The sequence below is a fragment of the Microcebus murinus genome, chromosome 21 (genome assembly GCF_040939455.1).
Source record: "Microcebus murinus isolate Inina chromosome 21, M.murinus_Inina_mat1.0, whole genome shotgun sequence".
Classification (NCBI taxonomy): Eukaryota; Metazoa; Chordata; class Mammalia; order Primates; family Cheirogaleidae; genus Microcebus; species Microcebus murinus.
The window spans coordinates 24,543,519-24,569,176 of record NC_134124.1 but is presented as its reverse complement, the minus strand read 5'-3'; the positions used below and the strand labels follow the sequence as shown (position 1 = coordinate 24,569,176).

The following is a 25,658-nucleotide window of genomic DNA, read 5'->3' as shown; positions in this document are numbered from 1 at the left end:
GCATTTGTGAAATGCTTCTAACAAGTTTCATTGTACAAAAATGAATATAAGAATTCTGGAAGAAAATACCCCCAAAATAATAAAGAGGACTATATTTGGATTTGTTTCTTTCAATGTTTTCTACTTTGGGATTCTTCTCTAAAACCTCCCTAATATGAGCTTATTACTTTAAAATCATGTGGTTAAAATTTTTTTAACAAAATTAAAAATCTTTAAGATGGATGATGATTCTTAGAGAATTCAGCTACATGCTCTAATTTATGGGGAGGCGAAGCAAACTGCATGGGCAACAGGACACAAGCTATGGAAGCATATCCTCAATTTTGAATATCTTAATAGAATTTAAAGCCTGTCCTATTTGCTTGAATATTTAATTTGGAAATACAATAAGCTTCCTTCTCTTTTTCCTCATTAATTCCACGTGGAACATGGTAATTGTCAAGTTTTATCATCTCCAAGCTCAAAGCCTGACACAATAAAAAATTTGGATATAAGTGCTCTGAATGTTAAAAAGAATTATGTGAGCTTTAGAGTACCTTACATTCCTGAAATTCTAGAGTTCACTCTTTCTAGTGAACAATAATGAAAAAATTTCCAGCTCCACGTATTCTAACTGGGGAGGCCCAGTGCGCATGCTCCCCACTCCAGCCCGCCGGCCCCCTCAGCCGGTTGCTACTGCGCCTGCGTGCGGGAAGATGCCTAGCCTAGCCTGCCGGCGGGAAGCAGCCGGGAGAACCCGGATGGAAGCCTGGCCTGGCTGAGGTGGAGCTGGTTCCGCATCTCGCTGTTTCCCCGCGCTCCGCAGGTTCCTGCTGGGGGCTCCGACCTGAGGAACCCCCGCCTGGACTGGTTCCGATGGCCATAGGCTGAGCGTCCAGGCTGAGCGGAGGGCAGGACTGGAACCTGAAGCGGGCGCCTAAAGGAAGCCCGAGCATCCCTGGGGCCTGCGCCTCAGGCTCCTCGGAGACGGGCGGGCGGAGACCGAGCGGCGTCCTTTTTCCCTCGCGGCTGGCGCCCTTCGCTCGCCCGGCCGGCTTTAAAAATCTCCGTCCTTCACAATAACACCACCAGGCCCTGTCAGTTAAGGGCTACGTGTTCTTTGCATGCATTCTCATAATTAAACCTCCCAGCAACCCTGGAAGGTAGGTACTGTTACTCCCTCGAAGGACTGAGGCTTGGAAAAGTCCCAGCCTGTAAGTGACAGAGCCACGATCCCAGGCGTTAGTCTCTGCAGCGTCTGCGGAGCTGCCACACTCCCGCGCCCCCTTTCCCCTGACTATTGATTTTAACTGTAAAACGCGATGGTTGAATCCTCTGCCTCCCAAACACCAGCGCCTACTGTGCACTTGCATAGGCAGTAGCTAGATAAAAGTTGAATTGTATCTGGTTTGGAGTTTTAGTTTTGCAACTCAACTTTTGGTGTTTTCACTGCTGGAATGTTTGTATTTTAGCATTCCCTGAAGATTTCTGTCGTGTGAATGTTCACTTTTAACTGATTTTTCTCTCAGTTGTGATACTTTTTCGTATCTACCCTTCATAAACTTGCAGAAACATTCTACTTTGTCATATATCAGGTCTTCCATTCTACATCTCTCTCAGAAGAATCATTCTTAAAATGAATATCTGTCTTAAGATAATGCATTTTGTTTATCTTTTTATTGCGGAAAATTTCCAGTCTACATTAAAATAGTAAGAATGGTGTCATGATGTGTACCTGTCATCCAGCTTCAACAATTACCAACTTTCAGCCCATCTTTTATCTCCACCCCACTTTGTGTGTGTGCTGAAGTACAGTATTTCAAAGGAAATCCAAAATATTATTTCACTTGTAAAATAATTAAGTCCGTATTTCTAACAAATGATGGCTTTTTAAAAACACAACCACAATGCCATTAAATTAATACCTGTTTAAATTAACAATAATTCCTTATTATGATGATGCTTTTTTGATGTTTACATTTTTTAGGATATTGTAATTCCTAAATACCACAAAGGAGCAAGTGAAAATTGTGAGGTTCTAAAACACAAGAAAGCCTCTTGGGCGGTAAGTTCATCTTTGAGGATCTTGAAAATTCTTGCTATCCTCCCTTTTTGAGTAGGATGGAGAATAATATTATAAATACTGTAAATGGATTTTCCTAAGAAATATTTTGTTCAAAACAGGTAAATTGTAAATCGTAAAATTTACTTGAGTACCATAGTTAGGGTGGATAGGAATGAACTCTTAACAGTTCCTGTAATGGTTTCTAATGAGCCTTAAACAAAGCTTTTCCTTCATTCCCTCTGCCTCTCCAAATATACATGGTAAATATACATAACAGAATACAGAAAAGTAGACACTTTTATGGTGATGTCATTTTATTGTCATTAATTAATTATTATAATTAATGACACAGTGGTGTAGAGTCTTATTCCTTGAGATGGAGGTTTAGATTAGATTAACTCTTTAAACTTCAGATTGCCTTTTTTGATTGGCAGACATACTCCAGTTTTTAACTGGCTTGTAACAAACAACTATATGACAGACCAACTTGTTAAGTTACATAGAAGTACAGTTTACAACTAGTTCATCTTGGCAGATTCACTAGAAAGCTAGTGCTTTAAGTAGATATTCTTGGCTTTTCTGGAGAAGGGATCTTGCTGTATCACCTGGGTTGGTCTGAATGTCCGGGGCTCAAGCGATCCTCCAGCCTCAGCCTCCAGAGTAGTTAGGTTATAGGCATGAGCCACCACATCCAGCTGTTGGCTTACTTACTGTGATTTTTTTTTTTTTATGGTCAAAGTGGGTATTTTGATTTAAATGTGTACCTATTAAATTATTTCAGCCATGTTCTGTTGCACGAAACTTTGAAAACTTTGGGGATTACTAATTGATCTGGGAAATAGAATTGTTTTCTAAGATCTGTTTGAGCTTAGCTGTGGCTTATACCCTTACTCTTTGCTAAGGAGAGAAAAAAAGAGAGAAGGCATGGCTTTCTTTAAGTCTCTTAACTTTTAGAGGAGGCCATCATCAACTCAGAAAACTTAAATGCCTATTAAAGCATGTGGACTGTTTAAATGGCAACCTGGAATATGTGCAAACTAGGGATTGGTTTGAAGGATATGTTTTCATTCCTCTAAATCTGACTTCCTACTAGGATGTGTTTCAGGATCATCCAGACTACTTTTATTTCATATTCCTTTGTCCTGCTTCTGGAGATGATTTATTAGTTCTAAGGTAAAGGGACATGTATACTTTCAAAAAGGTTCCCAGTGATTGTGGTGGGCATCTCTTGTTACAGATCACTGTTCTAGTTACTATTAATAAACATTACATAAATGCTTATTTGGAAGCTCCTACTCTAGAGCTAGAGAATCAGAATCTCTAGGAGTGGGGCCAGGAATCTGCATTTTAGTAAGGGACCCAGATAATTCCTCCATTTACTAAACTAGAGAACCACTGCTTTCTATATTCTAATTTTGTCTTAAACTCAACCTTAAGAATGCTGTTTATTCTCATTCTATTGTTTCGGCTTTTTTACTGAGGGGTAAAAACTTAGATGAAAAAGCATTGTGAAATTTCTTATTGTAGTTAAGGGTGTTCTCATATGAGACGAATTTTTCTTAAGTCTCAGTAAAAGGAATTAGTCGTGTTTCTCCTGAGCAAATTGTTTCACTTTTATATATGGACAACTCATGGATTGATAGTATGTTACACTTGGCAGCCAGGAACCTCTAAGCCAAATTTGTAGCCTGCCTTGGTGTCAAAGGTGGCTTACTTAAAGACCTGATTGAAATTTTCTGCTTAAGTTGCAGTCAAAGCTGCTCAAGGATCAAATAGTTTTACAGACCTCTTTAACACTTAACTATTAAAAAGAACTAGCTGGATGTAATGGCTCAGGCCTGTAATCCCAGCACTTTGGGAGACTGAGGTGAGAGGATCGCTTGAGCCAAGGAGTTTGAGACCGACCTGGGCAATAAAGCAAAACCCCTTCCTACAAAAAATAGAAAAATTAGCCAGGCATGGTGGTGCATGTCTGCAGTCCTAGCTAATCAGGAGGCTGAGGCAGAAGGATCACATGAGCCCAGGAGTTGGAGGCTGCGGAGAGCTATGATTGGGCCACTGCACTCCAGCCTGGGCAACATAGTAAGATTCACCAATAAAGGACTTACTGGTATTTATAACTTGGCTAAGCTCAAATCTCCCATGTATAATTTGCTGGCATTCATTTATTCCAGGCTAACTCATTAGCCATGAGTTACTAGCTGTAAGTTGCATTGTCATTCTGTCATGGCTTACTTCAAACTGCAGGTTATATTTAACATGTACAGGATAGCATGTGATGACAAGATAGCAGGTGATGTGGCTTTGTTTAAACTCCATTAGCCAACTGATTTTTAATGTGTGGGTTATTTTACTCCCAAAGCAAAATTCTGTTTCATCTCTGGAGTACTACCTGAGAATTTTTGTGTGCCATGTCGAAGAAACGCAAATGGGATGATGACTATGTTCGTTACTGGTTCACCTGTACAACAGAGGTTGATGGAACTCAGCGCCCACAGTGTGTGTTATGTAACTCAGTATTTTCAAATGCTGACCTCAGGCCATCAAAACTGTCAGACCATTTTAACAGACAGCATGGTGGTGTAGCTGGGCATGATCTCAATAGCCTGAAGCATATGCCTACACCATCTGATCAGAGTAAAACCTTGAAAGCATTTGGAGTTGCATCTCATGAGGATGCCTTATTACAAGCGTCATATCAGTTTGCATATTTATGTGCCAAGGAGAAGAATCCTCATACAATAGCTGAAAAATTAGTGAAACCTTGTGCATTGGAAATAGCACAAATAGTTTTGGGACCAGATGCACAAAAGAAGCTTCAGCAGGTACCCTTATCAGATGATGTGATCCATTCTAGAATTGATGAAATGAGCCAGGATATCTTACAGCAAGTTCTAGAAGATATCAAAGCCAGTTCTCTTAAAGTGGGTATTCAGCTTGCTGAGACAACTGACATGGATGACTGCAGTCAACTGATGGCATTTGTGCGATATATAAAAGAAAGAGAGATCATAGAAGAATTCCTGTTCTGTGAACCATTGCAGTTAACCATGAAAGGAATAGATGTGTTCAATCTCTTCAGAGATTTCTTTTTGAAACATAAGATAGCACTTGATGTATGTGGCTCTGTTTGTACTGATGGTACCTCTTCTCTGTTAGGAGAAAATTCAGAATTTGTTGCCTGTGTGAAGAAAGAGGTACCTCATATCATGATCACACATTGTTTGTTGAATCCTCATGCACTTGTCATAAAGACATTGCCTACAAAATTGAGGGATGCTCTGTTTACCGTGGTGAGGGTAATAAATTTCATCAAAGGGCGAGCTCCAAATCATCGACTATTTCAGGCCTTCTTTGAAGAAATTGGTATAGAATATAGTGTCCTCCTTTTCCATACTGAAATGAGGTGGCTTTCCCGAGGCCAAATACTTGCTCATATTTTTGAAATGTATGAAGAAATAAATCAGTTTCTTCACCACCAAAGCAGTAATTTAGTTGATGTCTTTGAAAATAAAGAGTTTAAAATTCACCTAGCATACCTTGCAGATTTATTCAAACACCTAAACGAACTTAGCGCCTCTATGCAAAGGACTGGGATGAACACAGTATCAGCTAGGGAGAAGTTATCTGCTTTTGTTAGGAAGTTTCCATTTTGGCAAAAACGAATTGAGAAAAGAAATTTTACCAACTTTCCTTTTCTTGAAGAAATAATTGTTTCAGATAATGAAGACGTATTTATTGCAGCTGAAATAACACTGCATCTGCAACAGTTGAGCAACTTCTTACATGGATATTTCTCTATTGGAGATCTTGATGAGGCAAGTAAATGGATACTAGATCCATTTCTTTTTAATCTTGATTTTGTCAATGATGGTTATTTAATGAAAAATGATCTTGCTGAATTACGAGCTAGTGGCCAAATCCTAATGGAATTTGAGACAATGAAGCTTGAGGATTTTTGGTGTGCTCAATTCACAGTGTTTCCAAACCTGGCAAAGACAGCTCTAGAAATACTTACACCATTTGCAACTACATACCTTTGTGAGTTGGGATTTTCATCACTTTTACATTTTAAAACAAAGTCCAGAAGCTGCTTTAATCTGAGTGATGACATTCGTGTGGCTATTTCAAAAAAAGTTCCTCGTTTCTCAGACATCATTGAACAAAAGCTACATCTACAGCAGAAGTCACTGTAAGCTGGTATACTTTTTTAATGTATAATTTTAATATATTCTTAATATTGTAAAATTAAGCTACAATTCTTTCTTTCCTTTTATATTTATGGTATACTGAATTCTATGTTTAAAAAATTTAGCAACTTTTAATGAGGCATGTGAAAGTGTGTTTTGAGAATAAGAACACAAACTGCAGAAAAGATTAAGTACTACTACCTAGTTGATGCATAAGATTTTTCTAATTCTGAGTATCTGTTTAACCTGTTGATGTGGCACATAAGAAAGACACTCAAGCACTAGAATATCCAACTGAATGGTTTAATAATAGGCTAGGAATTGAGCCAAGAGAAGGAGAAGACCTCCCAAAAGTCAAAGGACAAAATGACCAAATCCTCCCATTTTTGTGTTATTATGGGGAGGTTAATGAAATAGGAAGAGGATTATAAAATATAATGGGAAAAAGGATAATCTAGCTTATATAAGACTTATTTTTAAATATACTCTTTGGAGTTCGTCTCACAGTGTCTATTCCCTTAGATCCCATGCTTTAAATACCATGATATTAATAAATATGCTAATATCGTATTAGTTACTGTTTGTCTTCTAAATTACTTTAGGACTCTAGGTCATCAAGGCTGTAAGATTCTTGAGCCTTCCCCTAGAGATTCTGATTTTCCAGGTCTGCAGTAATGTCAAAGATCCCCATTCTTAACCAGCTTTCCAGATAATTCCAATGGAATTTTTGGTCCTTTGGCTTAATCTAATTTTTCCTCCACTTATTTTTTCTTTACTCCAAGCTCCTCATTTATATCACATCTTGGACTATATGCATTTTTTTCTAAGTTCAAAATTTTTGAGTCGGTTAGAGTATAAATTATAAATAAATTGACATGAAATCACTGGAGTAATTCCAGGCCATCAAAAATTCCTCATGGGAATCCAACTTAGTACACTTTTTCTGGATGATAATTTGGCAAAATTTATTTTTTATTTAAATAAATTTACATTTTTATTTTAAAATTTTAATGTTTTATCAAAGTAGTATATACTCAAGACTGAGGGGAAAATGGTATAGAGAGTCCTGTGAGGAAAAGCCACAATCCCCTTCTTGCCCAATTATTGTAACCATTTCCACTTTAACTTCCTGTGATTCCACCCATATCTCTAAGTAATATGTTCATACTAAGCACATGTGGTAGTTTTATCAACTTTAGAAGTTATATATTGACTCCTCTAGATAAGAAGAATCGAATTTACAAAATGTCCATCTTCTACCATTCTCAATTTTTTATTATATCACTGTAATAACAGGGTTCTTTGAGATTTTTTTCCTCTAGAAATTTATCACGTGGAAAGAATCCTATATGTCCAAAAGTTTTAATTATAAGGTGGATGATCACTACATTTTTATAGTACTAAAATTTTTTTAAAAACTGTGACAGGAAATAGAATCTGACTACCAAATTTAGAGATGCAACTTGTGTAGTATAAATCAAAGTTTATATTTTATCAGTAAATATCAATACATTCCTTTTTTCCTTTAAAAATATAGTGACAGAATAGAAGTTCTAACTTTCCATGTTATAATAGGAAAATTCTCCCCTCACAAACAGTGGGAAAAATTTCCAAAACTAACACAGGAATAAATCTAGATGTACATATATAAAGTTTAATTTGTATGCAGTTCTAAAAATAGGAAGGATGTAGAAATGGGCGCAAGGGCATGTATGAAGCCTGGGACCTAATAATAAAATAGAAGGACTAGGATAAAATGACCTTTGATAGCCATTCTTTCATTGAATCTATTAGAATTCTCTCTTAGACTTAATTACTTTTCTGAAACAAAAATCCAAAGGACATTCTTAAGGAAATTGCTAGGTGGTTTTGAATTCATTTTCAGATTTTACAACTATTTTTTTTCTTCTGATCAAATGAGAGAGACTGCAGTGTTTGCTAAAATGATGAAGAAATTTAGAGTTTTCTTTTGAGACAGAGTCTCACTCTGTTGCCCAGGCTACAGGGCCGTGGCATCAGCCTAGCTCACGGCAACCTCAAACTCCTGGGCTCAAGTGATCCTCCTGCCTCAGCCTTCCAAGTAGCTGGGACTACAGGCATGCACCACCATGCCCGGCTAATGTTTTCTATATATTTTTAGTTGGCCAATTAATTTTTTTCTATTTTTTTAGTAGAGATGGGGTCTTGCTCTTACTCAGAGCTAGTCTCAAACTCCTGAGCTGAAACGATCCGCCTGCCTCCACCTCCCACAGCGCTAGTATTATAGGCATGAACCACCACGCCTGGCCTCTTTCTTTTTTTAGTCTAAAATTCTGGCTGGGTGTGGTGGCTCACACCTGTAATCCTAGCACTCTGGGAGGCCGAGACTGAGGTAGGAGGATCGCTTGAGGTCAGGAGGTTACAGACTAGCCTGAGCAAGAGTGAGACTCCATCCCTACTAAAAATAGAAAAAATTAGCTGGGTGAGGTGACACATGCCTGTAGTCCCAAGTACTCCTGAAGCCAAGGCAGGAAGACCACTTGAGCCCACGAGTTTGAAGTTGCTGTGAGCTAGGCTGACGCCACAGCACTTAGCCCAGGCAACAGAGTGAGACTCTGTCTCAAAAAAAGAAAAATTCATACACATTAATTTCTTTTTTTCCCAAGGAAGAGATCATTGTTTTTCTCATAGTTTTACTATTTAAATAGAGTCATTGATAAATTTTGAAAAGGAATTAAGACAGGATAACAGTGGTAATTTTTATGACCAGCAGATGTCACTCTCTGTGCAAGTTTGGTTAAAAGCAAACTTAACTCTCATTACAGGTTTAGCCAAATACCTGATTTTAAACATCTCTAGAAAGGTATTAGTGACTCAAATTGAAAATGTCCTGCCTAAGCCTCTGCTGGCTCAAAATTGACAGACAGAACTCTAGTGGAGCCAGTAACTACCAGCCTGCAAGAAATCACTGGGAAACAAAGTTGGAAAAGAGAAGATATAAATGGCTTTTTATAAAAAATTGGCTTGAGCATGTGGATTTTTGACATACTGGCTGCTTTTTTTTTTTTTTTTTTTTTTTTGGAGACAAAGTCTCACTCTGTTTCCTGGGCTAGAGTGCCAGGGCCTCAGCCTAGTTCACAGTAACCTCAAACTCCTGAGCTCAAGCAGTCCTTTTGCCTCAGCTTCCCGAGTAGCTGGGACTACAGGCATGTGACACCATGCCCGGCGAATTTTTTCTATTTTTAGTGGATACTGGGTCTCACTCTCGCTCAGGCTGGTCTTGAACTCCTGACCTCAAGCGATCCTCCCTCCTCAGCCTGCCAGAGTGCTAGGATTACAGGAGTGAGCAATCGCCTCCGGCCTTGGCTGCTTTTCTAAGCTACCAAAAGCTGCTTGAAGTCAGTGAACTAATCAGCATTTTCAGACATGATCCAATGGGAATCAAAACAATACTTGAGTTATATCTTTTTAAAAATTGGCTCTGGATATTTATAGTGTAGAGTCTTTTTAGCACTAAATTATATCAAAATATTGTAAGGTTGGTTTTAATGTTTACCAAGCATTTAGAAAAGTCAAATTTAAAGCTTTAAAACTCTACCTTAACTTGAAGGGCAATATAAGGTTATTGTCTAATTTGTTATAGTTTGTACTTTGTCTTCTAAGAATAAAAAGGTATACCTAAGGTTATTTTCCTTCTGTTTTTACAAATTTGCTACAGATCTTACTGAAATTCAGAAATGGATTTGAGTTCTGTCTGGCTTGTCTACTTACTAGCTGTATAAACTTTGTATCTGTCAGCATATGGGAATCAAAAGATCTGGCAGATGATCATCTTATTTTGACCTGTTCAACACATTTATTCATTCACTTGCTTTTATTTTATTTATTTATTTTTTTTTTAGAGACAGGGTTACATTCTGTTGCCCACACTGGAGTACAATGGCATGATCATAGCTCACTGTAACTTCAAACTCCTGGACTCAAGTGATCCTCCTGTCTCAGCCTCTCGAGCAGCTAGCACTATAGTCATGAGCTACCATGCCCAGTTTACATATATATATATATATATATATATTTGGGTTTTTTTGTTTTTGTTTTTTGGTAGAGACAGTCTCACTGTTGCCCAGGCTGATCTTAAACCCTGGCCTCAATCCTCCCATGTCAATTTCCCAGAGTGCTGGGATTATGGGATTACCACATGAGCCACTACACCCAACCCACTTGCTTCTTTAAAATAATAGCATCCTGATTTTTCTTTAAGGAACTCTCCTTCCCCTCAACTCCCATTAAGTCCATATGGCCCCATCTTGGCGAATAGAGTTAGCTCCAATACTTTTGCTGGCATTAATGGGAAAGATGCTATACATGTCAATTAGCAGGATGTGTCTGGACTTCCAATGGTCAATTTTGCTACCTTATACAGAGAAACTGCCAGAGAATAAATCTAACAGAGAAGCCAAGAAAAGGGAAAAGATTTCTCATGGCATTACTGTAGCCTCTAAATAAAGTTATACCTTTTTTTCCTTTCATGTATATGCACTAATGTGTTCCCTTTTTTACTTAAGCCTATTTGTTTCCTGACTTGCCTCATATACTTGCTTTCCAATCTTACTAACAATCAGTAATGGGAAAATGATGTCTCAATTAAGTTTATTATGTGATTTGGACATCAGTTACCAGTCCTGAGCCTCAGTTTTCTCCCCTGTAAGATGAAACAGGTTTTCCCTACAAAACCCTTTCACTTTTTCCACAGAGGCCATATTTTATTTGCGTAATTTTGGTGGCACTGACATCATTGTGAAGAGCTCTTTCTAGATATAAAGAGAAAACTAGACTTTGGGTTTTTGTTTTGGTTTGGGGTGTTTTGTTTTTGTAGTGCCATCAGTTTGATTTATGGACCAATTACAATTCCTGTTTATCCTTTTACTAACAAAAGCCCTATCCAAATTTTCTAGAGCCTTTATCCCCAGTATTATGAAAGATTTTAAATGTACCAAAAAGTTGGAAGAGTAATACAGTGAACACCCATGTGCCTATTTTCTAAATTCAAAAATTAACATTTTGCCATAGCTATCTGTCTATATAAGTGTATAGGTGTATGTATCAAATAGGATCCAGTAAGGAAACAGAAATCATACCAGTTTTTATTTTTTTATTTTTTTTTTTTCATGGAACATCACAGAACTGAAGTTCCATGAAAAAAAAAAAAAAAAACTGGTATGATTTCTGTTTCCATACCAGTTTTTAAACAAATAAAATCCACTATAAAGAACCATCAACCAGATATTAGAGAACTGGAAAGGTGAAAGGAGATACTGAGGTATCAGAAAGATAAGTAAATGCAGGATGCAGCCAGCATCACAGGGTTAGGTAAACAATAAAAGAGGTTGGGATTATTGAAACTTAGAAGCTTGGATGAAGGGTCCTTGGAAATGAGACCCATTTTGGTATGGGGACCCTGCTTGAATGGTATTGTTTTATCAGCTTAAAAGTCAAGAACAGGTGCTAGACTGCTGGTGCAGCCATCTGAGAGGGCATGATGAGACTGGTTTTGGAAGTGAGAAAAAACTAAAAACTTAAATCAGCTGCTGCTACTGGAATTGCTTCCAGTATGATGAGCCTAACAGAAAGCTAGGTGATAAAGAAAGATAAAGGCGATAAAGACCCTTTGGCTACTCAACATCCATTTATACCCTTCTATACATATTTCAGTTTCTATACAATAAATATAGCTTGGTAGTTCTTTTAAGACATAACTATCCTTCCTAACAAACAGATACATCCTCACTCCCCAAAATGAGACACAAAGTCTGAACTCACTTCTCATATTTAGTAGCCATCCCACAAAGTATTCTGTTGCCTAAAAACTAAATTATAAAGTTAACTACCAGTAATAATCCTTGCATAAAATAACACACCACTCCTAAATAATCAGTAGGTCAAAGAATAAACCACAGAGAAATTAGAAAATACTTTGACATAAATGAAAACAAAAACACTACATACCAAAACATACAGAATGCAACAAAGATAATACTGAAATATACAGCTGTAAATGCTTATGTTAAAAAGCAAAATCTTCAATGACCTGAAGTTCCACCTTAAGAAACTAGAAAAACAAGAGCAAACTAAACCCAAAGCAAGCAGAAGGAAGGAAATAAAGATTAGAGTAGAAATAAATAAACAATACAGAAAAATCATTTAAACCAAGAGTTGGTCCACTGAAAAGATCAACAAAATTGACAAACCTTAAGCTAGACTCACCTAGGGGAAAAAGACCACAACTCAAAAGAATGAAAGAGGGGACATTACCAGCAATGTTACAGAAACAAAAAGGCTTATAAGGAAATACTATGAACAATTGTATACCAACAAATTAGATAACCTAGATAAAATGGAAAAACTTGTAAAAGGCACAAACTCCCAAAACTGGAGAAGAAATAGAAAATCTGAGTAGAGCTATAACAAGTAAGGAGATTTGAGTCAGTAATCAAAAAAGCCCAGTAATCGGAAAAATTCTCAGGATCAGATGGCTTCACTGTCATCTGGTGAATTCTACCAAATGTTTAAAGAACACCAATTCTTCACAAACTCTTCCAAATTGAAGAGGAAGGAACACTTAATGCATTCTGTGATACGAAACCAGGAAAATACCACACACAAAAAACTACAGACTAATATTCTTTATGAATATGGTCATAAAAATCCTCATCAAAATACTAGCAAACAGAATCCAACAACATATAAAAAAGATTATAAGTTGGGCATAGTGGCTAACGTTTGTAATCCTAATACTCTGAGAGGCTGAGGCAGGAGAATCACTTGAGTTCAGGAGTTGGAGACCAGCCTGAGCAAGAGACCTCATCTCTACAAAAAACAAAAATTATCTGAGTGTGGTGGTACGTACCTATAGTCCCAGCTATTGAGGAGGCTAGGCAAGAGGATCACTTGAGCCTAGGAGTTTAAGGTTGCAGTGAGTTGTGATGACACCTCTGCACTCTTAGCCCAGGTGACAGATTGAGACTCTGTCGGGGAAAAAAAAAATTATATACCATGACCAAGTGGGATTTATCCAGGAATACAAGATTGGCTCAACATTAAGATTAGTCAGTATAATACATCAAACTAATAGAATAAAAGAAACTACATGGGCTGGGCATGGTGGTTCATGCCTGTAATCCTAGCAATCTGGGAGGCCAAGGTGGAAAGATTGCTTGAGCTCAGGAGTTCAAGACCAGCTTGAGCAAGAGCAAGACCCCATCTCTACTAAAAATATAAAAATTAGCCAGACATTGTGGTGTGCGCCTGTAGTCCCAGCTACTCAGGAGGCTGAGGCAGTAGGATCACTTAAGCCCAGTAGTTTGAGGTTGCTGTGAGCTAGGCTGATGCCACAACACTGTACTCAAAGCAACGGAGTAAGCCTCTGTCTCAAAAAAGAGAGAAAGAAACCACATGATCATTTCAACAGACAGAAGAAGTGCTGGACAAAATCCAGTATCCTTTAATGAAAAAAACAAAATAGAAGGAAACCTCGGCTTGAGGAGCATTTATGAAAAACCCACAGCTAATATTAGTGGTAAAAGAAAGCCTTCCCCGTAAGATCAGGAAAGACAAAAATGTCCACTCTCACCCCTTGTATTTAACATTGTACTTGGAGGTTCTAGTCATGGCAATTAGGCAAGGAAATAAGAGGCATCCAAATTGGAAAAGAATGATTGCTTTTTACTAATCTTTGCTATTGGACATAGAAGCTCTAAGAGGTGTCCTAAGAGCATCCACTGGTGTCCCATACATAGTCTTTCTCCCTTTGTGTAGCAGCAACCCAATTTCTCCATTTGGAGACAGTCAGTCACGCCAGCCAGTAAAGTGTCTCCAATCTTTGCCTATTAGTTCAGCGACTTGGGGAGCCCAGTGCTAATGGTGCAAAAGTTCAATGGCTAAAGAACAAGACCCAGAATGACAAAGCTAACAGATCTATAGTTTATTACAGGAAAAGGATACAATATAATAGCATTAAAATAAGGCTACACATCATAGCCAATGTCTGCTTCATGCCAAGTGGTGTGGTGAGGACAGTTGTGAGCTTTAATTGTCCTCCCTGTGTCAGAGCCTGTGGTGGGCAGAAAATGGACTCCCAAAGATGTCTGTGTCCTAATCTCTGAAACCTATGCATATGTTACTTTATGTGACAAGGGGGATTTTGCAGATGTGATTAATTGAAGGGAATGAGATGGGGAGATTATCCCAGATTATCCTGTGGTCCCATTGTAGTCACAAGGGTCCTTCTCAGAGGGAGGCAGGAGAGTCAAAGAAGGAGATGGGAGGACAGAAGCAAAGGTCGGTGAGTCAGGGAGAGATTTGAAGATGTTACTGTGCTAGCTTTGAAGATGGAAGAAGATGCCACCAGGCAAAGATTGCAAGCAGCCTCTACTAGTCAGAAAAGGCAAGAACATGGAATCTCCATTTGAGCTTCTAGAAGTAATCAGCCCTGCTGACACCTTGACTTTAGACCATAAGACTGATTCTGGACTTCTGACCTCCAGAACTGTAAGATAATAAATATATTTTTATTGCTTTAAGCCACTAATTTTGTGGTGAAGTGTTACAGCAGCAATGGGAAATTAATAGAAGGCGTAGGGATACATTCTTTTGGATCAAGAATCACCAGTATGAGCATGGAACACCTCAGGACCAGAGGGTCCAAAATGGGGTTTTATACCCTGATGGTCACACGGATATATTCTTGCTTCATAACAAGCCCCAGCTACGAAGTTTTTGTGTCACTGGGGAAGGAGGAGAGAGGGAGGGGCAGAGGTCTCCAGGTGTAAATCATCCATCTCGCTATTAAACAGTGTTGACAAACTGGTACAAAAAACCCTGAAGCTCCCCATGTGTATTACCAAACAACATTATTAATCAAGACCTATTATGCCTTCATCAGGAGTTGGTGCTGTGCATTCAGGTCCACTGGGATTAACCCTCACAAGCACAAGCCCAAAATAACCAGTGGTAGTCTCAACTTCCAGTTCAATAGAACTGTTATGTCCCCTGATGGAAGCATTACTCCCTTGGGAAACAAGATTTCCAAACTGAGTTCACAGTTGCAGTAATGAGAAGCAAAAGTTCTGTGAATGGAATTATTGAGTGCAATAGTAACATGAGTCATGCCCGCTTTATTCCTAGATTCTTATCCTGGCCTGGAGTGGGAGACCATATTTGTTGAATTACCAATTCTAAGCACATACTGCATCCTATAAGATATAACCTCATAATAAATAACCTTAGGGTATTTTCTCTCAGTTGCAAGTAATTGGAGTCTTAAGTAGATCATTCCATCATTCTCACAGACCAGCTACTTCTGGGTGATGAATTACATGACAAAACCAATAAGTTCCATGGGCATCAGTCTGTTGCCACACTCTGTTATGGACTGAATGTTTGTGTCCCCCACACATTCATATGTTGAAGTCCTAACCCCTAATCTGTGTAACAGTGTGATTTGGAGATGGGGCCTTTGGGAGATCATTAGGTTAGAAATCAACTCCATTTTTAGTTGATTTTTTTTTTTTTTTTTTTTTTTTGAGACAGAGTCTCGCTTTCTTGCCTAGGCTAGAGTGAGTGCCGTGGCGTCAGCCTAGCTCACAGCAACCTCAATCTCCTGGGCTCAAGCAATCCTGCTGTCTCAGCCTCCCGAGTTGCTGGGACTACAGGCACGAGCCACCATGCCCGGCTAATTTTTTATATATATATATTAGTTGGCCAATTAATTTCTTTCTATTTTTATAGTAGAGACGGGGTCTCGCTCAGGCTGGTTTTGAACTCCTGACCTTGAGCAATCCGCCCGCCTCGGCCTCCCAGAGTGCTAGGATTACAAGCGTGAGCCACCGCGCCCGGCCTAGTTGATTTTTATATATGGTGAAAAATAAGGATCTAGTTTAATTCTTCTGCTTATGGATATCCAGTTTTCCCAGCACCATTTATTAAAGAGACTGCCTTCCTGCCAATGTATGATCTTGACACCTTTGTTGAAAATGAGTTGGCTATAAATACACAGATTTATTTTTAGGTTCTCTAATCCAGGGGTACTCAACCTATGGTGAGTTGTATAATTATTTCATTATATATTGCAGTGTAATAATAATAGGAATAAAGTGCATAATAAATGTAATGCACTTGAGGCAGGGTGTGGTGGCTCACACTGTAATCCTAGCACTCTGGGAGGCTGAGGCGGGAGGATCACTCAAGGTCAGGAGTTCAAGACCAGCCTGTGCAAGAGTGAGACCCCGTCTCTACTAAAAATAGAAAGAAATTAGCTGCACAACTAAAAATACATAGATAAAATTAGCCGGGCATGGTGGCGCATGCCTGTAGTCCCAGCTACTCAGTAGGCTGAGGCAGAAGGATTGCTTAAGCCCAGGAGTTTGAGGTTGCTGTGAGCTAGCCTGACGCCATGACACCCTAGCCCAGGCAACAGAGCAAGACTCTGTCTCAAAAAAAAGAAAAATGTAATGTACTTGAATCATCCCGAAACCATCTCCCCCCACCCTGCCCTGCCGCCCCTAGTCTGTGGAAAAATTGTCTTCCATGAAAATGGTCCCTAGTGCCAAAACCGTTGGGGACTGCTACAGCCTAATCTGTTCCATTGGCCTATGTGAAAAGTGTTTCATCTGGTCTTACTGATTATTGAGAGCATCCTCTGTAGTGAATGGATGTCTCTGTGTGTTTAGGCTCAGCAAGGCAATTAAGAAGACCTCAAAGTCAGCCATCACAAGAGACCTTATATACCAGGAATAGGCATACATTAGTATTCCTGCCATGCTCAGACATTTGCTGGGAGTAGCCCCTGGGAAGCATGAACTGGCACAAATGCAATGATGAATTTCAGAGTGCAGCAGCTGGGGCCCTTGGTTAATTACATTCCCTGTAGTCCTATAGTTACAAGTCTGCAAAGTGCATTCTTATGGCCACATGTCCTTTGGTGAGCATTCACCTGGAGCACAGTTATCTTTAATTCTCTGCCTGTTTTGAGACGTCCATTTACATATCTCTCCTCCAGACCTTCTTGTCACTTTTCTTTAGATCTATTCTTTCCAATTCCCTTACCATCCATCAAACCATTAGTAACTCCTCTTGACTACTGTAGTTTAGATCTATACTTCTGGATATTGCTCAGTTTGGTCATAGTAGACAACAAAATGTACTGCTCAGAATTCTCCCTAGGAACATTTCCCTTCATTAGAATCTTTCAGAGACATACCTGATTGGGGTTGTAATGCTACAACAGTTTTTGCAGCAACTAGCTCATACTAGCATATTTGTCAGAATAAACCATAAACCAGGTCTAAGTTTCTTCCTCCTACTCAGCTGGTCATAAGGATCTCCCCATGCAGCCAAGGTTATGGATTGAGAAAAAAGAAGCCTTACGGCAGAAGTAGGAGTCAAAAGAGTTAAGCCACCTTCTTAGGCAACTTGCTTGTGCTTTCCAAATCTGCTTAATTTCTGTCTCTTCTGTACCATTTCTATTTGATAATAGATTGCTGCTGTGCAGACTCCAATTTATGGCTTTCCAGATCAGATAACACCCATTCCCATGGTTAGGTGCTCACTCTTAACAGGGCCTAGTAACAAACCAGAAGCTATTTTTCAAAAGGATAGTTATCTACAGAAGAGGGTATGGATTTTCTCCAGAACCTTGGAGGTCAATGCTTCAGTTCTATTGGCATTTTCCAAAGGCTCCATAAAGAATCTCTATTTACCATATTCAAGTGTCATTCAATCTACTGGGTCTTAAGCACCAAGTGGCAGAGTAGCTGTTAATAGCACTACCACCTGGACTTGCTGCAGAGCCTTTTTGTGTTTTGGTCTACACTAAAAACTAGCAGTCTATGGTTGCTTGGTAAATGGGTCAGGGCAACACCACTCAAATGTGGTATATGTTGCCTCCGAAAGACAAAAAGCCCTGTACATCTGCTGTAGTGGTAGGTAATGCAAGGTACAGCAACTTGTCTTTTACCTTGAAGAGGATATTACAACATGCTCCAGACTATTAGCTCATAGGAAACTTAACCAAGGTTGTGAGTCCCTGAATTTTTGTGGTGTTTATCTCGCATATTCTCTGACTCACATGCATTTTAGTAAGACTCCGAAGTACTTGCTACTATCTTGTAAGATCCAGTCTGCATAATATCATCAATTACTCCGTGAAATGTCAAGATGATCAAGATCTCTGCAGACTACATTTTAGCAGTCAGTAAAATGATGTAGCCCTAAGGCAAGTCTGTGAAGGTGGTCTCTTGGCTCATCCAGGTAAAAACAAACTGCTTCTAGTGGTCATTACAAATTGGTATAGAGAAAAAAACAAAACAAAACATTTGCCTGATCACTAAGATTCTCTGAGTCTTTGGATTCTTTTCTCCACATTACACCAGGAAGTTCTGGGATTCTCAAACTCGTTATATGTAGTTCACTGTTTAGTCCAAGTTTCTGTCAACCAAGTAAGTGAATTCTTAATACAAGTTAGCTCATTAAATCCAGAATCCCTAATAATTACGCCCATATCAGTAAATTTGGCCTGTTATATTTCTGCCTTCTTTGGGCTAACGCTCTTAGAATCCCATTCCCACACATATTCATCAGGTTTTTGCCTATATAAATTAGAAAAATCTTGCAGTTATTTTTGATTATGAAATCTTTCCTTCAAGATCAGACTTTGTTCACAACCAGCCTGAGCAAGAGTGAGACCTTGTCTCTACTAAAAAAAATACAAAGAAATTAGCTGGACAACTAAAAAAATTACATAGAAAAAATTAGCTGGGCATGGTGGCTACAGACTACAGGTGCATGCCTGTAGTCCCAGCTACTCAGGACTACTACTCGATCCTACTCAAGTAGGCTTACTTGAGCCCAGGAGTTTGAAGTTGCTGTGAGCTAGCCTGATGCCACGGCACTGTAGCCCAGGCAACAGAATGAGACTGTCTTAAAAAAGAAAAAAAAAAAAAGATCAGACTTTGTACTTGTTCCCTTGGTATATGCTGACTTTGACCCTCGTTTGGGGTCTGGTGGCAACAAGGAGTAGTTGGGATATGTCTTGAAGAACATAGGCATCTCCTTGAAAGGCACCTGCCTCAGGTGAGATTATTACAGAATCTTCAAGCAAAGGAAGGGTAATCTCAGACATGGAAAGTGAAGGCAAAGAAGACTCAGAGGCTAAGATTTTCAGTTTCATCCATGTCCACACAGATGTCCTCATTTGAAGTCTCGGGGACACTTTCCCAGTCCTCACCCTAACTTTCACTGAGAGATCTAGGCTACAAATTCAACTTACATTTAATTCTGCAACACTCAGAATTAAATACTGTCTCTGAATTTCAGCAGGTTGTTCTTGCAGCTACAAGGGATTTGAGATACTTTTAGGACTGTCATGGGTGCTATCTAGTTCTGGGACTTGAGCTAAGATTTGAAAGAGCTGAGTGTGACATTTTCTTTCTGTAAGCACTCCAATGCACTCAGAAGATGGCATTCCACCACACAGTCCTTATAGTCGTCATTATTCCCAGCAGCCACTTGGGCACCCAAGATACCTGCTTCAGGGGGCTCTTTATCACAATAATCTACTGAATAACCAGTGCCACTCCATGCCATGGATTACCAGCATCCTAGTTCCATGACAAGGAGCTCAACATTGCATTCAAGTCTAAAGAAAGATGCAAACACTTCAAGAATTCCATCTCTGAGAGTCCTGATACCAATTTCTTCATCATTCAGCAGAAAGCAACTATACCAGTTACTCTCACAGAGAGAATTTAAAGAAATATTAACCAGGTATTGGAGAGCTGGAAAAGTTAAAGAAATACTGTTATAAATGCACAAAGCAGATACCATCCCTATGGCCAGGTGAACATGGAAAAAAATTTGGGATTATTAAAACACAGAATCTTGGATGGAGGGTCCCACAGAGCTGAGACAGAGAGAATCTGCCAGCTGATACTCGTTGTCTGAAGAAGTGTAATGATTCTGGTTCTGGGGTTGTGGGAAAAAAATGAACCAGTTGCTCGTATAGGAAATAATTGTCATTGCAGGGGTGAAGGAACTGTTGCTTGGTGATCCTGACAGTAACAGGAACAAAACAAAAAGGACCAAGTTCCTTGACACTCTAGATTTCCAGTCTTCCTCTAGTGCCCCCTGTTGGCAGACTAACAGAAGGCCAGCTGGCAAAGGAGAAATGTGATTTGCAAAGACCCTGACGTCACCATAGCCGAGTTTGGAGCTGAGAGACTACGGCTTAAAAACTGTAATAACTGTGTGTGTGTGTGTGTGTGTGTATGTGTGCACGCCTACATTTTCTGAGTCATTTTAAAGTGAGTTCCCAATGTTACATGTCTTCACCCTTACATCCTTCAGCATGCATCTCCTAAAAGTAAGGACAATATCTTATGTAACCACAAAACCATTATAATATTGCATAATACTCAGACCATATCAAAGTTCCTCCAACTACACCCAAAATATTTTTATTCCTGAAATTTCAACTACCCTTCTATTTTTTCATTACATTAACATTTTGAAGAGTATCTCACTCACTGAACTGATTATTTTATTTTATGCCATTTTATTTAGTTCCACTATTCTAGAAGTTTTCTGCTAATCAGAAGTTAGGTCTACAGGCTTGGTTAGATTCAGGTTAGTATCATATTAGTGGGTACATAATGTCAGGTTGTTACACCTTTGGTAATGCTAAATTTGCTTACTTGGTTAACAGAGTGGCTACCAAATCTCTCCATTATAAAGCTATGTTTTTCCCTTTGAGCTTTCTTTGGAGTATGTTTTATTTTTAATCTGTAATACATGCATATGATAAATTGCAACAATACAGTGAAAGCTGTGACTCCCGTTACATCTCCCAATTCCATAATTCTCCTCCCCAGAGGCAGCTACTGCTACCAGGTTATGTATCTTTAAAGAGATGGTTATGCAATATACAGTGTGTGTGTGTGTGTGTAACATTTTTTTTCTTCACAATGTTAGCATACTAGACACATTCTTGTATGCTTCAAGATTTTTAATTTACTGTGGGTAAATTAAATTTACTGCATGTAAATTAAGTGGATGAGGTATATAGAGCTAAGTGTTTTCTGAGTGTTATTTAAAGTAAATATGTCTTTTAAAATAAGTCTTTTGAAATACAAGATTTAGAGAAATTAGTCTCCATCTACTTCAAAACAGCTAACAGGCAAAGTATCTCTTTCCAGCCACTAGCTAAATCTCATTTATGCAGTTTAATCATGTTTCATTTCCTTAATCTGGGATTTTTACTTTTCTTTCCAGCCAAAAGGCAGAAATGAATCCTTTATTTCTCATATTCCCTCACAAAATTATGCTGGCAAAATGTGGCAAAGCTTGTTTCTAGACTCATTTCATATACTACTTTCTCAAAGTTTGATTCTACAAAGCAGAAGCCTCTAGACCGTCTTAGCAGAGCATTTTCTTAAAATCAAATGTTTGTTCATTTCTGATCCACACACTGAGTTGAGAAACCTCATCAAGAGCTTTTTGCATCAGATTCCAAAATGAAGTCTCTCCAGCTGAGGCCCTTCAAGTTACATCTGGAAGCCAGTTGGAACTTTTCTGGGTCATTTCCCGTTGAATGTAAGTGGTGTCTATTTTGGTCTGATTTCATTTGTACTGGGACTCTAGTTGTCTCAAGGCTTTAACTTTCCTGAAGCCTTAGGTAAGAAAAGCCTCTCAGAACTCTCTGGTTCTTCTCTTCCTTCGCATGAAAAGTACTCTGCTTTTTGAAGCTGTCTGCCACCCCATAGGTCCCAAGATTTGAGTAATCCCAACTCTGCCCCTCATTCAGTGCGTAACCTTAAGAAGATGGCCTGCCACTGTGCCTCAGTTCCTTCAGCTGATAACGGGGGAAATACTCGTCCGAAATTTGGAAGATGGAGCAAAGTACTATTTTAAATGTTTTTTTTAAAAGAAAGTATATAATGTAAGGTGGTTACTGTTATTAACTGTCCAAACTTTCTGCCATATCCTCAGATCCAGCCAGTAAGAGCAAAGGAAGAATTTTCAAAAACTATAATGCAGCATACGCTTTTATTTTTTATTTTATTGAAGAAGGAGTGTTGAATAAGTAACATATTCCCATGGTTTTAAAAATCAAATAGTTCCCAAAAACATACAGTGAAAAATAAGTCTCTCTCACACCACTGTTTTCTAGTTCCCCTCTCCAGAGACAACTTCATGTGTTACAATTTCTTACTTCCTTCCAGAAATAGATTATGCTTTTATACTCATTCATGTTTGTGTGTTTTCCTCCCCTTTTCTATCTTTTTTTAAATTGAATAGTAGCAAAATATACACATGGTTCTGCCACTTATTTTTCTCACTAAACAATATATCTTGGAGATAATTCCATACAGTACATAGAGTTCTGCCTCTACGTATGTATGTGCATTGATTTATTAAATCAGTTCCCTATTGCTGTTCATTTAGATGGTTTCCAGTCTTTTATTAGTTTAAACAAGGTTGCAATGAATATCCATATGTAAACTTTCAGAATAAGTTCCTGGAAACAGAACTGCTATATATTTTTTGAATTTTTATAAATCTGCAAGCTTTATTTGGAGTTTGATCTTGTTTCATTCTAAGTGACACAGTACACAGAGCAGCCAACATTTCCTTTAACATTGTAGTCTTTTAACCTAAGCTATTTTGATCTTTTCCCTCAAACGACATTACAACAGTGAGTATAGTTCCCCAGCTTTGCTGTCTTAGAAGTCTGTGGAATGGCAACAAGTCCTCCCTATAACAGCTGTCTCCCCAGTACTGCCACGTTATTGAGACCCCGTCAGGAATGATCTCACTCTGGAGAACTTCACAGCTGCAAAGCCCCTTGTTGAAAGTGAGCATATGACAACTTGGGTCTTGGCCATCAGCTGTTTGGAATGATTCATCAGTAGTTTTTAAACATTTTTTGTACCAAAATTGGAGAAAGGGTTGAAAAATGGCAAAAAAAAAAAAAAAAAAAGCCTACATTTTAATAATGGATGTAAGTCAAAAGATCTTGAACTCTCTCTGCATCTTGGCTCCACAACTATCAAGTCACTGAAGGACTCTGGACCTCTTTGTTTTTGTGTGTGAAATGAGGGCCATGGACCAGATTATTTCTCAAAACCTTTCCTTTTTTTGAGATTCTGAAGATTCAGATGCAGCATAGAGGGTACTTGTCCTCTCAATTTCACCATTTTCAAAAACCAAAAGATGACACAAATCAGTGCATGATTACTATCCAAGTAGGTGGTACAACTGAGAAGGGATCTAAATCTAACGGTGGTGTGCAGGTGAACAGGCTGGGGAGTGGGGTGAAAGGAAGACAGCCCAATTGCATTTCCCAGTTTTGGTATAATTACTCCCACTGTGATGATTTCAAGCTACCAACATGGCCTCACTGAACTCAGAGTTGGGAGGAGAAGCACAGAATTGGCTGCTGAGATCCAGCAAACCACTAGTTAAGAATTCTGAGAAAGCATTTTCTTCATACTGTTCTGTGTTGAGAGAACTTCAGGAAAGAAGAGAGATCTGAACAAGGAATTGAAGGATATTGCATTAGGACTCTTTCCATGGTTACTGACAGAGACAGTTCAAACTAGCTTAAAGAAAGAAAGAAAAAGAATATGAGAATGTGACTGTTTTAGTCCAAGTATCTGAACAAAGGGTTTAATAACGTAGTCATTGCATTCTCTCCACCTTTCAGTTCTTCTTGAATCTGCTTCTATTTATGTATTGATGTCATTGTCTCCTGCCGTTAAAGTAGGCTCTCTCCACGTGGCAGGAAAATACAGCTTCTGGCAGCACAGAATTATATCTTTGTAGTTAACAATTCAGAAGAAAAGCAACAACTTTTCATGGAGAACACATGGAAAGACTTATTGATTGGCTCACTTGGGTCTAATGCCCACCATTTTGACCCTCAGAGTCCCATTCTGTTGCCTGGGCTAGAGTGCCGTGGTGTGAGCCTAGCTCACAGCAACCTCAAACTCCTGGGCTCAAGGAATCCTCCTGCCTCAGCCTCCCGAGTAGCTGGGACTACAGGCATGTGCCGCCATGCCCGGCTAATTTTTTCTATACACTTTCAGTTGGCCAATTAATTTCTTTCTATTTTTAGTAGAGACGGGGTCTTGCTCTTGCCCAGGCTGGTTTCAAACTCCTGACCTTCAGTGATCGCCTGCCTTGGCCTCCCAGAGTGCTAGGATTACAGGTGTGAGCCACAGCGCCCGGCCCATTTTTACTCTTACCCAGGCAGAAAAGGAAAGAGTATGTAATTCATACGCCTCTGCCTCTGTGGCCAGAGGGCAGGCAGAGCACTTGGATGGACCACTCTTTCCTTATGGCCCAAAACACATGAGAGTCATCCAAACAGAGTTCCCCGGTAGAAAAACGTTCAGCTCTAATAGACATATGGGTAAGACTTTGTGGAGAGGCAAAAGAGCAGATACAAATCAGAGGGAACCACATATCTGGAGATGAAGAAACATAAATGTTGAAGGTGCATTTGAGAATCAGAAAGAGACCACTCTGACCAGAGCAGGGCTATATATAGCACAGTGGTGTGCAACAGAGGACAGCTTTGCCCCTCTGGGAACATTTGGCAATGTCTGGAGACATTTTGGTTGTCACAGCTGGAGGCAAGGGAGCTACTACTACAAGGTACTACCTAGTGGACAGGAACCAGAGCTCCTACTAAAAATCCTGCGATGCACAGGACAGCCCCACAACAAAAAAGGCTTCAGGAGTTTAGGCTTTATTCTCTGTTATTACATGGAGGAACACGAGAAAGATGTTTAGAAAGGCTAATATAGCTTTTACATACTGTTTCTTCTGCCTGGCACTTTTTATGGCTACCCACTTTTTATCCTTTGGGACTGAGCTTAAATGTTACCTACCAAAGAGATCTATCCAAAATTCCCAATCAAAAAGTTTTCTCACAGACTCCATACCACCCTTCTCTCCCATAGATGATCTCCTTTTTCTTCATAACTCTTACCACACTTTTGAATTGCATGTTTATTTGAGTGCTAGTTTAATGTCTGTCTCCTCATAAGCTCTGTGGAGGTAGAGGCCTTCATTATTTGCCCATCACTGTGACCCCAACGTCAAGTGGAGTGCCTGGTGCATTTTAGTTGTTTCATGTGTAATCCATGGATTAATTTGAAGGTCAATGATTGGATTGAAATGGGGTTCAGCATAGAAGGATGGAAAGAGGAAAGACAGCAGTTCTCTGGATTTCTTCCCTGCTTGTTCTGATCCACGCTCATCTTCCTTCCCTGACTTTCATGGCACTTAATAGTTCATAACATGATGTACCAATTAGGGTTCAGGTGAAGATGCAGAAGAACCCTTCTAGCCTTCCTCTGACCACCCAGTTTTATACTCAAAGTTTT

The 25,658-nt window shown here is 39.1% G+C and overlaps 1 non-coding gene across 1 annotated transcript; it reads left to right on the top strand.

Moving 5' to 3' along the window:
• The first annotated feature begins 705 nt into the window (after nt 1-705).
• Nucleotides 706-11,360, top strand: FAM200C (family with sequence similarity 200 member C). Its single transcript, XR_012914001.1, has 3 exons — nt 706-1,142; nt 1,967-2,044; nt 4,407-11,360. It is a non-coding gene; the product is annotated as a family with sequence similarity 200 member C (transcript).
• Nucleotides 11,361-25,658: the final 14,298 nt, after the last annotated feature.